Here is a 13481-nt window from a genome sequence, read left to right as displayed (position 1 = left end):
TTCTGGCCTGCCACAGTGCTGCTGGAGGAGTGGAACCTCCCCAGCTTCAAGGAGGAGATCATAGCGCTGTCCTTTCCCACAGGGCACAGGGAGAGTGGTGAGGATGTGAAAAGGGAATATAACTGACACAGGGATGGTCATAGGGCTGCGTGGGGCTTGTATCTGTTGTCTACACTGAGCTTTGATAATTAATAGTTATAACCAGCCTCAAAGTCAACAGGGACATTACGATGCTCACCTCTCAGCTCATGCCCCAGCTATCCATGAAACCTCTCCCATTCATACAGCCTGGAACTGCCAAAACCACCCTCCTGTCAGCGCATGCTCCTGTGCATAGTGGCAAGGAACAATTTCTGACAATTTCTGAGGGTTTCACCTCCTGGGCAGATGGCTCATTTTTGTGCAAATGAGTGCAAGAGCCTTACTCTGGGTCCTTGGCGATGAGGACTTTGAGCAGAATAGCAAAGCAACCAGCAATATACTTTTCATGTTGATGCACAGCAAAAGCCTAGTGGAGGGAGGAGGGGAAAGGTGATCATCATTCCTAGTTATTAATGTTGGAAGGGACCGTTTTAATCATCACTGTCCAGCTTTAGCCTAGCACAGAGCAGCAAATCTCAACTTGATTCTTACTCTCAGTGGCTTTCCCTTATCTTTAATGTTGAAGATGCCATGTGCAGAGAACATCTTTGCTGTTTGCTTTTGCTGTACCTATTCTCCCTCAGAGAGCAGCTTTCCAGGTACTCGGTCCAACAGCAGTCACCATCAATAATGCGCCGAAGTGAGATCAGTAATTTTGGGCCTCATCCCCATCAGATAGCTACATTTGGTGAGTCCCTATGTAGGACTCCAAGGGCCTCTGAAAGGCTTTCCTCAGACCTGCCTTCACCCTTTGCAGATGTCTCCTGCATGCCACTGAAGCAAAGGATGATTTGCTTGCACAGACAGCTGAGCTTTCAAAAATAGGTGGTCAGGCAGATGAATTCCATACCTGATAACTCTCCAGCGGGGAGGAGAGCATTTCTGGGTTTGTGATTCTGCCATGACACCGTCAAGCTCTATTGGCATGGCAGATTTCCTCTTTCCAGCAGTTACCCCAAGATGAAAGCAGTTCTCCTGCAGGTATTCATGTCTCCTGTGGGCACTGTGGGGGGCTTCCCTGGCCCCTGGAATGCAAACCATGGGGTATGAACCAGCCATGCTGTCTTGTTACACCACTTTTCTTCAGCTAATTGAATTAGAGTAGGGGGGAATTCTTTGGAGGCTGATAAATGGGAGCTGCATGAGTCCAAGCCTCATTAATGCCTGAGGTCACAAGAAGCTAAGAACAGCAGCTATAGATGAAGGAATCTCAGCAAGATAAATACCAGTCCCCAGGGGATGCCTGAAGGAGACAGAAGCATACTGGGATCCTCATAAATGCATATCTGATGTTTTTTTTGCTCCTGTTTGCAGTATGCTGTTGGGACAGTCACCGTGCCCTGGAATGTGGTCACACTTTGTTCCTAAAGCTAGCCGCCTTGTCAAGATACCGATCGGCACACTGCACTCCTTGATCTGGTCAGTCAGGTGTGGAAGTGTGAGGGACCAGGCAGGAGGGAAAAACCTGCATGTTGCGACTAAAAACCTAAATCATCTGCCACGATCTAGGAAATGTATTGGCAAAGGGTCAGAGAAAACAACATTCAACTCAGTGGCCTCTCCCATCGCTCCTTGGAGTGGCTCCCGCCTCACACCTTTGTTAGGCCCTGGACAGATTTCAGCTTTGTCTCTTTCAACACTTACTTCTCTCCAGCATGTCCTCATCACCTCAATCAATTACTGTCAGCTTCTCCTCTCACCTGTGCATGGGCTGGCACTGTGACCATCCCCTAAATTAGCACCTCAGAGAAGTTAGGGCCATGTCTGCGAACCAGGTACAAGCTTTTAGAGGGAGTTCAATTCATCCCTGGAACAGTGTTGCAGGGAAGGGTTAACTTTGCATCATCTGGCATCTGCAGATGAAGCCAGAGTGGCTTCTTGGGGATGAAATGTTGTACCCCAGCCATGGACTACTAGGGAAAAAAAATAGGGTGGAATAGTCTTCTACCTCCTACACACATAGCACACTGCACCCATCTAATTCATCTCCAGCTAGCATGGGCAGCTGCCTTTCAGGAGGTTAAACCATGACTTGTCTTGCCATTGGACTGCATCATCTTGTCTTGTCTTTCCACGTAGGAGTTGGAAAACAAGCTCTACTTGGAGCAGATTAACCACCACAGATTCAAGGAGATCTCAATGACATCTGCCATATGCCTAGCCTGCCAAGCACAGCTCTCCCTCACGTGCGGAGTTTATGCACAAAATGAAAGCCACACCACAGATACTAGCAAGATTTAACTTAGGAAGCTCATAGCCAACCTATGACCTTCTAGACGACCTGTCTAGATTACTCTTGTAACCCTCTTGAAGCATCTGTGTATCTGAGAGGCAATGGTGGATTTATCTTCATATACCCATGACAAAGGTCAGGCCCAATAACCTCATTTCATAGAAGAGAAGCAAAGGTATGATGAGGAACGGTCCAGACCAACTCAAACAGGCTTCAAACTCCTGCCAAATGACCTGCTTCCCCACTGAAAACAACAAGCAGGTTGGGACAGGAACCGTGACACCCTGTGTCCTGTGTTTGTGTTCCCCACGTCCAAGTCATAATTAGTTCATAGAATCACAGAATCACAGTCATTAAGGTTGGAAAAGCCCTCCAAGATCACCTGGTCCAACCACCCCCCTACCACCAGTATCACCCGCTGAACCATGTCCCTGAGCACCACGTCCAACCTTTCCTTGAACACCCCCAGGGACGGTGACTCCACCGCCTCCCTGGGCAACCTGTTCCAACGCCTGACTGCTCTTGCTGAGAATAAATTTCTCCTAATTTCCATTATGAACCTCCCCTGGCGCAACTTGAGGCCATTCCCTCTAGTCCTATCACTGGTTGCCTGCAAGAAGAGGCCGACCCCCAGCTCCCCACACCTTCCTTTCAAGTAGTTGTAGAGAGCAATAAGGTCTCTCCTGAGTCTCTACCAGACTAAACACCCCCAGTGCCCTCAGCCGCTCACCATAAGACTTGTGCTCCAGGCCCTTCACGAGCTTCATAGCCCTTCTCTGGACACGTTCCAGGGCCTCGATGTCCTTCCTATACTGAGGGGCCCAAAGCTGAACACAGCACTCGAGGTGCGGCCTCACCAGAGCTGAGTACAGGGCGACGATCACCTTCCTGGTCCTGCTGGCTACACTATTCCTGATACAAGGCAGGATGCCGTTGGCCTTCTTGGCCACCTGGACACACTGCTGGCTCATGTTCAGGTGAGCATCAACCAACACCCCCAGATCCTTTTCCTCTGCACAGCTTTCCAGCAACTCTGCCCCAAGCCTGTAGCGCTGCATGGGGTTGTTGTGGCCAAAGTGCAGGACCCGGCACTTAGCCATGTTGAACCTCATCCCTTGGCCTCTGCCCATCGATCCAACCTGTCCAGGTCCCTCTGTGGGGCCAGAGTCCAGAAAGGACTGGGAATGCAAGTGAAAGAGGTGGGGTAGATGGAGAGGGCTCTGAATGCCCTGCAGTTGCAGCACTCCTCTGTATGAGCTGGATAAAAGTCTAGCTTTGGATAATTTATTTATTCATTTGTATTTAATGAAAAGGGAAAAAAAAAAAGAGCAGATAGAAGGGCTGCAAAAGCAGGTCTGTAAGTGTGTGATTGGAGAGATGATGACGTACGAAGTGGCCAGCACCCACCCTCATGCCCACCGTCTTCAGACAGGAACCAGGCTGGCTCCCAGCTGGTGAAGAAAACTGCCATTTCCAGTAGCATCCTCATATTCTCTCTGGGGAGGTGGACACTTCTGGAATTACTTAGGCAATATGCTGTCCATAGAGAGAGGAATACCTAATTGAGGCTGCTTACCTCATTTTCTGCAGATTCTCCAAGACAACAGCATCTCCTGTGACTGACATGGTTACTCTACTCCAGATGCCTTTTCTGACCCTCCCTGAGGCAAGGCTTGTAAAATTTCTGGAAGATAATGCTCAAATTAGATGCCTGAAGTTGGCAGGGTGGATATGACCCCAAGCACCCAAATACCTATGCAGTTCAGGTCCTGCGTGACTTATCCAAAAACACCAGGGCACGTGTGGCCAGCACAGATCACATCTCCAATATTAATTGCCATCCTATTAGGCACACGACCACGAAAAATCTCGCATTTGCCTCCTTTGCACCTTGCAAGGCAGGGGCAGCCACTTTGCTATCAGGATAGACTTGCTGGTTTTATGTTGCCATGTTTAATCCCAGCCATGTTCTCAAAGATGAAAAAAGTATCCATATCTGACTGCTGCTCTGTAATCAGTGCATCTCAACCTGGTTTGCCTGCCACCGCTGCGGTGCACGTTGTGACTGTCACAAGCTGGCTGTACATCTTCAGCTGAGCTCTCCTGTCCCAGTCAAAACCACGACAAAGAGCCTGGGAAAACATATTGACAGAAAGATGCCAAACCTCTGCCATACCTCACGTAATACTCAGCCTGAGCCTTACACCAACGTTGCCAGAGGTCCCATGGAGGACAGTGCATGGGTATAACTCAGGTACAGTTACTCGTTCTTATGTCTCAAACATACATTTAATACCAATCAGCTGCAGAAAACTGTTATAACACAAAACATTTACCTTGAGAAAGCAATTAAAATATTTCCATGCAAAAGATGTCCAGATGCTTAAAACATTACCTTCTTTGACATCAGAAAATTTTTTCAGCATTTAAATAACAAGCCGTGAGTGCTGGGGTTAGTGCACTGTCTGTCACCTTTACCAAGGAGCCTGTGATGCCTGGTCAGGGAAAGGAGGTGTAAAATCAAAGGCAAATGATTTTCTCCAATGCTCGCTTCTTGCTGAGCCTGAGGATTTGGGGGGGGAGGGGGGGTGTCAATAATTGGTACAGGGACAGAGAGGCCAGATGCTGATTTTAGCAACACTGGCATGACCTTGGCACAGAAGATCACCTGGAGGTAACTGAGTTGTGAATCCGGTCCTCGACGTGCATGACATCGGGTAGCAGAGGCTGTACTAGAAGCTGTGGCTGAGTGGCTGACTCAGATGGCAGCAGGTTGGCAGCCCTTCAAAGAAGCTTTCTTTGTCTTTGTGGGAGGTGTAAATGAACTGAATGGAGACGCTGAAGGCTTTCCCGTGCCAGTTATTAGCGATCTCACTTCTATATATAGCTTCTGCCTAACTTACTCTGGGTGAGCAAGCAGAGAGGCATGTGAGCTATCGCTCTTGTCACGTTCGCCTCTCTTGATTGCATGCATTTTGTTTGCTTGCTCTAGTGCGGTGATGTAAGGCGGGCAGAAAGAAGCTGCAATGCTTCATGGCTTCACTGTGCTGGAGGTCTAGGCTCCAGGCTCTGGTTAAGAGCTACCAAAAGTTTCAGCAATCCAGGGTCATGCGGCCTCAGGACACGGAGCAGAGCTCCAGGTGAGGCCTTCATGGAAAGCTGGCCAATTTCTGAGCCGAGCCTGTCCACAGCCCCATCCGTCTGTCCTTCCAGTAGTGCACATGCAGGAAAAGAAGCAGTGGGACACTGGCAAAATTGCACTGGAGGAAAGCAGTGAAAGTTTTGCCTGTGCCCCCCCATCAAGCACAAAGTAATCAGTTAGAGTTTTTTTAGAAGTTTGGTTGATTTTTCTGTCTTTTTTCATTTCTCTGCATTCTGGCTTGCCACCAGAATCAACATGACAAAGGCTGTTCAAATTGGACCGTCGAGCCCGCCGGATCCCAGCTCTCACAGGGGAGACTGAAGAAAAATAACCTGCTTTTACTAACCCAGTATAAACATCCCTGCTTCATTCAGATTAGCAATAGCTATTTCCCCTCCAACCTGCTTCATTCCCTCAACCAAGCTGACCTGTGATCAAGGTGCTTTCCATCATTTCTTCCTGCGCCATTTGAGAGGCATCAAGTGCAGCAGCAGCCACCTCATGTGTGGCGAGTCGGGATGAGTCAAGAAAGTTAACGAGAGACAGCTAATATGGGCCCAGTGCCCCAGTCCCCCATCCCTGCCTCAATTAGGAGAGAATACCAGGCAGTCTGGTGGGTGCTCCTTCCCTGGGAAACCTATGCCAATGTAAAATGGCTGCTAAGTGCTCCCATGGTGAGTTTAGAACACCACGTCCCTGTTGCACACACATTAGAGCACCACATCCCTGTTGCACACTGTGTAGCATGCGTAGAACACCAGAGAAGCAATATGGTCCTATGGATGCTTGTGTAAAAGGGCCATGGTTGTTAATTAGCCACCTCTGGTGATTTTGTTCTCTGTCCCAGGCAGGTTTGAGAGCAGCATTCCCCAACCAGTTGTCCTGAGGGTGAGGGAAGGTTGCATGTCTCCGCTTGCATGGTAGCAAACCCAGTGGTGTCCTTGCTGTGACTGCTCTCTGCAGATCCCATCTCGATGCTCCGCTTTTTCATCTGTGGTCTCCCCATGGGAGCTCGTTGGCAGCTGGTGCCAAGTGGGGCCTGAACACCACGGTCCTGTCCAAGCCCTGGTGCCAGGTGGTGAACGTGCCAGCAGTGTGCAATGTCAGCAGGCCCCTGGGGCAACGTTTTGCACATGCAGGCCAACGCTAAGCCCCTCCGAGTGCTGAGGGTGTGTGTGTTGGCAGAATCGATTAAAATTCTTGGATCGCCACCAACAGCTTTGACTCTGTTTGGGCCAAATTCCCAAAGGGGCCTTCTTGCTGCTTCCATGTTGGCTGTGGCCACAGTCTCTTGAGAGCAGAGTGGTCCAAATTGGAATATGCATTAGATAAACAGTGTGTCAGGCTATGGCATGTGCCCAGCAGCCCGAGCCAGCCTTAAATGCATACCCCACCCCCGAGTCTAGCTCTTCTGGAGAGACAATGGTAGGACATGACAATGGCTGTGCGCCCACCATGGATGGAGCACACCACAAAGTCCTTAATTCCAAAAGAAAGCTCAGCAGCCAGGATATTTTCCCTTTGATCATGACATCACACTATCCAGTGGCTCTTGGGTGCAGTTGTAAGAACAGGAAGAATAATTTCAGGTTACGACCTTTTAACATACTGCTGGCAAGTCCCAGAGCATTGGCGGTAATAGGCTGGTGGTGATTCACACCTACAGTATGTGGCTGTGCTCCCCTATCTGCACCGGTCCATGGTATCGCTATCATCAACCTCATTGAGAAGGTGAACTCACTTGGAATAAGTTAAATAACTGCTCTTTTCTTCCTCTATAAGCGAAACATGAGCAGGAATTGCCTGAGTGGAGTGACAGGCTGCTCGAGTGAATAAACACGGAACCTTTTCACCGTGAGGCTCCTCCAGGCACCAGGACTATCTGAGGATGAATTACAGCAAATAATGCTAGCAGCCAAAAGTATGGAGACAAAAGCCAGAGCCAAGCTAAATGTTTCCAGGCCCAATGATCCTAACTGGGGACCCAAACCTCCATCTGGGTTTGAGATTCAGTGAAGTCTTTACTTTCTCTTTCTTGCATGGGGGCATCCTGGTAGGAGGCAGAACAATAAAATGCCACAAAGGAGACCACTCCTGTTGACCTGGATCAACCCTCCAAAGCACTACCATACCTCAGGGCTAATGCTTGCAGGCAGGCTTTCCTGCCTGTAGTGACAATGCAGATGTAGTCTTTTTTTTTTTATTATTTTATTATTATTATCCCCTGTTGATGAGTGTGCAAATAAAGCCAAGGAGATACCTAAGTATCTATCATTTTGCTTTGTCATCTCCTCCGGACTTTACTCAGCTCTTTCTTGGACGAGTCATTTGCAGGTGGAGATTTGAGTAAGGAGTGAGAAAAATATGATGAATGCTGTCCAGGACTGAGACCCTGACAGAAACTTAATGGTACCACAAAAGGTAGCAGACATAACACCATTCTGACAGTCCTATCTTTATAGCTGTCTCGTTTTATTTTAAAAGATATATGAATTTGGGGTCAATTATTGTCAATGGCTTTTGATAGACCGAATAGTTTTTCTGCTTCTTAAGACTTCAGACAGACGATGAGCACAAGGGAAGAGTGGAGAGGCAAATATCTTTCTGACAATTCTTAACTCTCTCAACAGCCAGAATGTATCAGACATCCACCATACTTCTTGAATAGGCAGAATAATTCAGTGTAGCAGTTATTCTGCTATATATTTTTAAAATCTCATGAATGTTTTATATATGCGTGTGTGGTATACATTATGTGTGTATATACCATTTACATTTGTATATGTATACATGTATAAAAAAATATGGATTACTTTTTTAAAAAGCAAAAAAAAATTTTAAAATTTATTAAAAAATATAAATATATATTTTTTAATTTTATAAAAATTATAAAAATATATTTTAAAAAAGGATTACTTAGACCACAAACTCCTACTTTTCATTTAATGTATAAATACACCATAGCTACAATGGCATCTCCTCCTTACTCTATCTCAAAAGGATAAACTTTTCAAATCTGAGATTTTTTCAACAAATGAGGCCACCTCCCACTATTATATTGCATTTTGTTTAAGGAAAACGTTGCATCTTCCTAATACAGGCTGAAGGGGTTAGCTCTTGAGTCCGATTCAGGGAGCATCACTGACCCCTGGTCTGGGGCCGATCCCTGGCAGCTGCATCCCCCACGTCACTTCTCCAGCGTTTCTGTGAGGGAACATCTCCCGGGTCCTCCACAGCAGCCAGCAGAGACGAGCAGCCTCCAGCTGGCAGGTTCAGGAGCTGGTGACAGATCAGCTGCTGGGTGAGGAGGGCTGGGAGCGTGGTAAGGGGCAAGACGAAGTCCAGTGAAATCCTGATCACAGTTAATCTGGCCTCCCAAGGGCCAAGTCTCCTGCAGCTTTAAAACTTTCCCTCAGCACAGCAACGGTCCTTCTCACCTCTCACCTGTTGTGGCTCTCCCCTTATTTCTGTTGTTGATCTCTATTGCTGGCCGTCCCCTGTCCCAGCTCCGAGCCGTCCCCTCGGGTCCTGTCGCTGTCCCCAGAGAGCAGAGCTCAGCGCCTGCCCCTCCGCTCCCCTCGTGAGGGAGCTGCAGGCCGCCATGAGGCCTCCCCTGCTCTGCTCAGCCTGCTCTGCTCTGGGCTGAACAAACCAAGGGACCTCAGCCGCTCCTCATATATCTTCCCCTCTAGACCCTTCACCATCTTCGTAGCCCTCCTTTGGACACTCGCTAACAGTTTTTTATCTTTCTTATACTGTGGTGCCTGAGACTGCGTACAGTAAGAGATGCACATGTCTCGGTTTAGGGACATGTTAGGGACAATACAGTCATTTCTGTAGGAGGTCTTTCACAAAGGCGTCTTGATCATAAAATGTTCATTCACCCGCTATAACACTGACTTATGTGGCCCCTTAAATACAAGTGAAAACATGAAATATTTTCTTTGTGGAGTTTCCACTCTAAATCAAGATCAATAATGTGCCAGAAAATGCAGACATTATGCAAGGAAGGGAGATGCACAAAAGCAATTGGAAAGGAGCTGCTGGGAGAGCGCGCGACACAGAAAATCTGCATTAATTAGTTTGTTCTCTCACTCTCAGACACACTCGCACATTCACGCACTGAACTCATGCACAACGCTGTGTGGTTGGACTGGGGAAAAAAAATGAGGTTGCTTTTTTAAGGAAATATGGATGTTAAAATAAAATCCCACTAGATGGCACTCGGTGGACATGCATAATTCACACCCCAACCAGGCAGGTCCTGCTGCGAGTGTGTGCTGGTGGCAGGCTTGCCGCAGAGCTGATGCAATGGCTGGGAGCTGGTGCACCACCAACCCCGAGCATCGCTGCTGGACACCAAGGGTTTGTGTGTGCCTCCAGCCTGACATCACGACATGCTTGTCCCCATCTGTACCAGTCCTTTGGGGATATGCTTCCCCTTATGTAGCTGATGGTGCTGAACCCCCAGGCAAGGAAGCAATTTGCTGATATGAAGGGTGGAAGCCCTGAAACCTCAACTCCTGCCCCGGTGCTTTAACAAAGAGGCTTCAGCCAGCCTAGAAGGATGGCATTGCAGTTGTACCCCCTGTAGTGTTATCAACGTCAGTCACGTATTAGGGCAGGAGAAACCTTGTTTAAACCCCTTCAACTGATAGCTCACACCAGCGAGGTGACCTGTAGCAGTGGTCAGATGTGGCTGTAGGGCAGAAAGAGGGGAAAGAGGCGCCTTCTCCAGGAGCCCTTGTTCCAGCCAACCTCTCCCGATTTGCCAGGGTCCTCATCTTCCTCCTCCTGCTCCCTTTGCCAACATCCTGCCCTCCGAGGAGATGACCCACATGGGGCACTTGGCCAGAGGAAGACCAGGTGGGGCACAGACTGTGGTCACTTCTGGGATAAAGGGAGGTGGAAAAGATCCATTTTAGTTCTTGGGCAATACAAGCATCAGTGAAGAGAGGGTCTGTGGGCTGCCCAACACACCAACTCAGTGGGACGGTGCCAGGGCTGTGAATGAAGGCAGACAGAACCAGACTCTGCTGGGGAAGCCTGCTGCTTGGGTTAGAGGAAAACCCATTCCTTTCTTCCATCTGGCCTTAAACCAGATGTGCATGCCAGGCTCAGGGATACCTATGGAAGAAGCTGGGCCCAGGAGAGACTTTTTGTCTCCAGGGTGATGCATGGGGACACCTCTGGGCAGTCCTGCTCCCACGGGTGATAATAGGGATTCTGACTCCTTTGTGAGCATCACGAGCACAAAATGCTCATTTGACCGAATGGCTGTTTGGCAGCAGGGCTGTAACTTCCACTGCTTGACTGACAGCTTCCTCAGGCAATTTAATTAAAGAGACAAGAGTGCTTGAGAAAAATCATTAATTTCTCTTAAAGCAAAATCTTTGCCGATAACACCTGCCTGATGCGAGGCTGTGAGGAGCGGGGCTGCACTCCAGCAATCATTGGCATGGGCACCCACAGCCGTGCTAATCCAATCTTTTCATGTTTCATTCCTGCAAGCTCATTTTAATACCATCTGTCAGCAATCTGATCCCCTCTTATCACCACTGTACGACCATCCATCCGTCAGACAGGCAGTGATGATGGGGCTGGAGGATACATGCAGCCACCTCTGTGCGGGCTGCAAACCCAGCCAAGCCATCAAGGAAGGGTTGTGACCAGGATCTGGCCCCAGGAAATGAGACGACAATGGCTCCATCACCTTGCTGTAGAAACAAGGGCAAATATATCCAGTACTGCAAGGGGTGGATGGGACACTGGTGGCACTGGAAGTGGCCAAGCTTGGTTTGATTTTAGATCTGCATGCAGGACTGATGCAGAAGTGGGGCTTAGTGCTAAGGTGGTGCTGCTCAAGGGTTGGCTGAGGGGCTGCTGGTGGGCCAGGTGCCTCAAAGGGTTTGGGACTTAGGGGGCAAGTGGCCACAGTGAGTAGCTGGGGAGGGTTGTGACCATCTTCAGTCAAGTAAGGAGGAGAAGGAAGAAAATTAAGGAAGCCTGTGATGGGCACCCAGTCTGGGTGTTCCCAGGGTGGGTCCCAGCATGGGTACCCCAGCTGCAGTGCCCGAGCAGGCTGGGGACATGGCACATCGTGCCAGGAAGCCACTCACCACATTTGCTGGGACTCAAAGCCAGCTGACAAAGGACAGGCTGCGTTGGTTTGTGGGGAATCAGTGGGAACTGGAGCCTGTGCCACCAATGCCACCAGCACAGCTACTATGGCCTGGCAGGCCTGAGGCCAGCACAGCCATGGCCAAGGACCAGGTGAAAGAGCAGGGACTGGCTTTGGGAGCAGCCGCCCAGACTGACAAGGTCCCACAAGCGAGGTCCCCACAACCATGGATGGACTCCCAAGCAGCACAAAGATGTTCTCCCCTAGAAAGGCTGCTCAGGCTTAACTAAACAGCCAGTAATATCTCAGTTATTGGCAGTATCTTGTTGCAACCCTTGCTGCATTTACAGGTTGATCCCCGAGCGCTGCCCTGGCCCATCACCTCAGGGCTGTGTCCCACCTGCCAAAGCTGCATCCCCCTTGCTCATCTCCCAGCCCATTGCTCTCAGATGCAACTGGATGTCTCCAGTGCAAACAGCTGGTGTGAACGTTCATCACAGGCCAGGAGATTTGTCAGGCATTGCCAGTCTCTTGGGCAAGGCAGGGCGCTGGCACCACGGGGTTTGCCGTGATGCAGATGACAAAGCTGTGCACACCATGACCATGATACCCAGAGGCAGATTTATCTGTGTATGCATACAGAGCTGCCACATGTAGCTCCTTGTAGCCACACATCTGGGTCTCTGCAGTCAAATGCAACACCCCATGCTGGGCACACACCCTGACGTGGCTACACACGCGGGTACTATGCTATCAGCACAACTCTGCACCCCACTGCAAGGTGGCAGAGAGTGCAGTTAGCTACTTTCCATCTCCTTCAGCCTCAGCCCAGCCTCCGGGACATCCCTTCTCTGCCAGCCCTTTTGGGAGGCAAAGAGAGATGGAGTTGTTTGGCTGTGGGATTTTACACTTTGCTCCATGGTTTAGCAGCACACAAATGAAATGCAGGGGGTGAAAAGAAGCACCAACCTTGTGTCTGTTCTAACTGTGGGCCAGGCTCGGGAGAGCTTTTAGGATGTCTTGGGTTTACAAACCACCACTTGTGGTCCCTGATCTCATCGCGGTGCCTACAATTCATCACCCACCACTGCGCTCAGAGCTTTCAAAATGCATGTATTAGTTTCAGGTTTCTCTAGCTAAAGCACAGCTCAAGACTGGTGTAGCAAGACCATGGCCAGACCTGCGGCACATGCTGCATACCCAGGCATAGGCTGCTGAGCCTTCTCTGGGTGGTGCTGTTTTTCCCTGTGCAGATGTAACTCCAGCAGCTCAGCCCCGCACACCCATCCGTGCTGATACAGATGTCTCTGCAGGATGACAGACAGGGATGCTTCTCCCTCTCATCTCTGTGCAGGGAAGCCTGTGATTGAAGCTGCCATTTGCTTCTGGGGCCCCTTCCTGCTCCCCAGGACCAGCGATGCTTGCCTTGCTGCCTTGCTTTAGCCCAGTCCCATGGCCTGGAGCCCAGGCAGGTCTCTGCCTGCCCACCTCTAAAATCAGGTCTGGCTGTGATTTTTGCTGGCTTCAATTATCGGCAGTCCAAAATGGGAAACACAGCCCCTTTCCATTGTGCTCTGCAGTTAGGAAAACTGAGCAGGGTTTTTTTGTGTTGGATGCTCTCAGAGCAGCCGTTTGGGAATAGCTCATGGGCCAGGAATGTGGCTCTTCAGAGCACAAGCTATGTTCGAGTCTATTTTCCCACTTAAAAACAGAGGAAAATAGATCAGATGTTAATTAGCAGCAGGGGAACATGCTGCAGGTATATTAGGATTTTCCCCTTCTGTGGGGCTGCCTGATTAGCAGACAGGCTACACAACACCGTAACACTTTCAACACTGCATTTT

This window comes from Anser brachyrhynchus (assembly GCF_964034855.1).
Source record: "Anser brachyrhynchus genome assembly, chromosome: 24".
In the NCBI taxonomy this organism is placed as follows: Eukaryota; Metazoa; Chordata; class Aves; order Anseriformes; family Anatidae; genus Anser; species Anser brachyrhynchus.
This window is presented reverse-complemented; position numbering follows the sequence as displayed.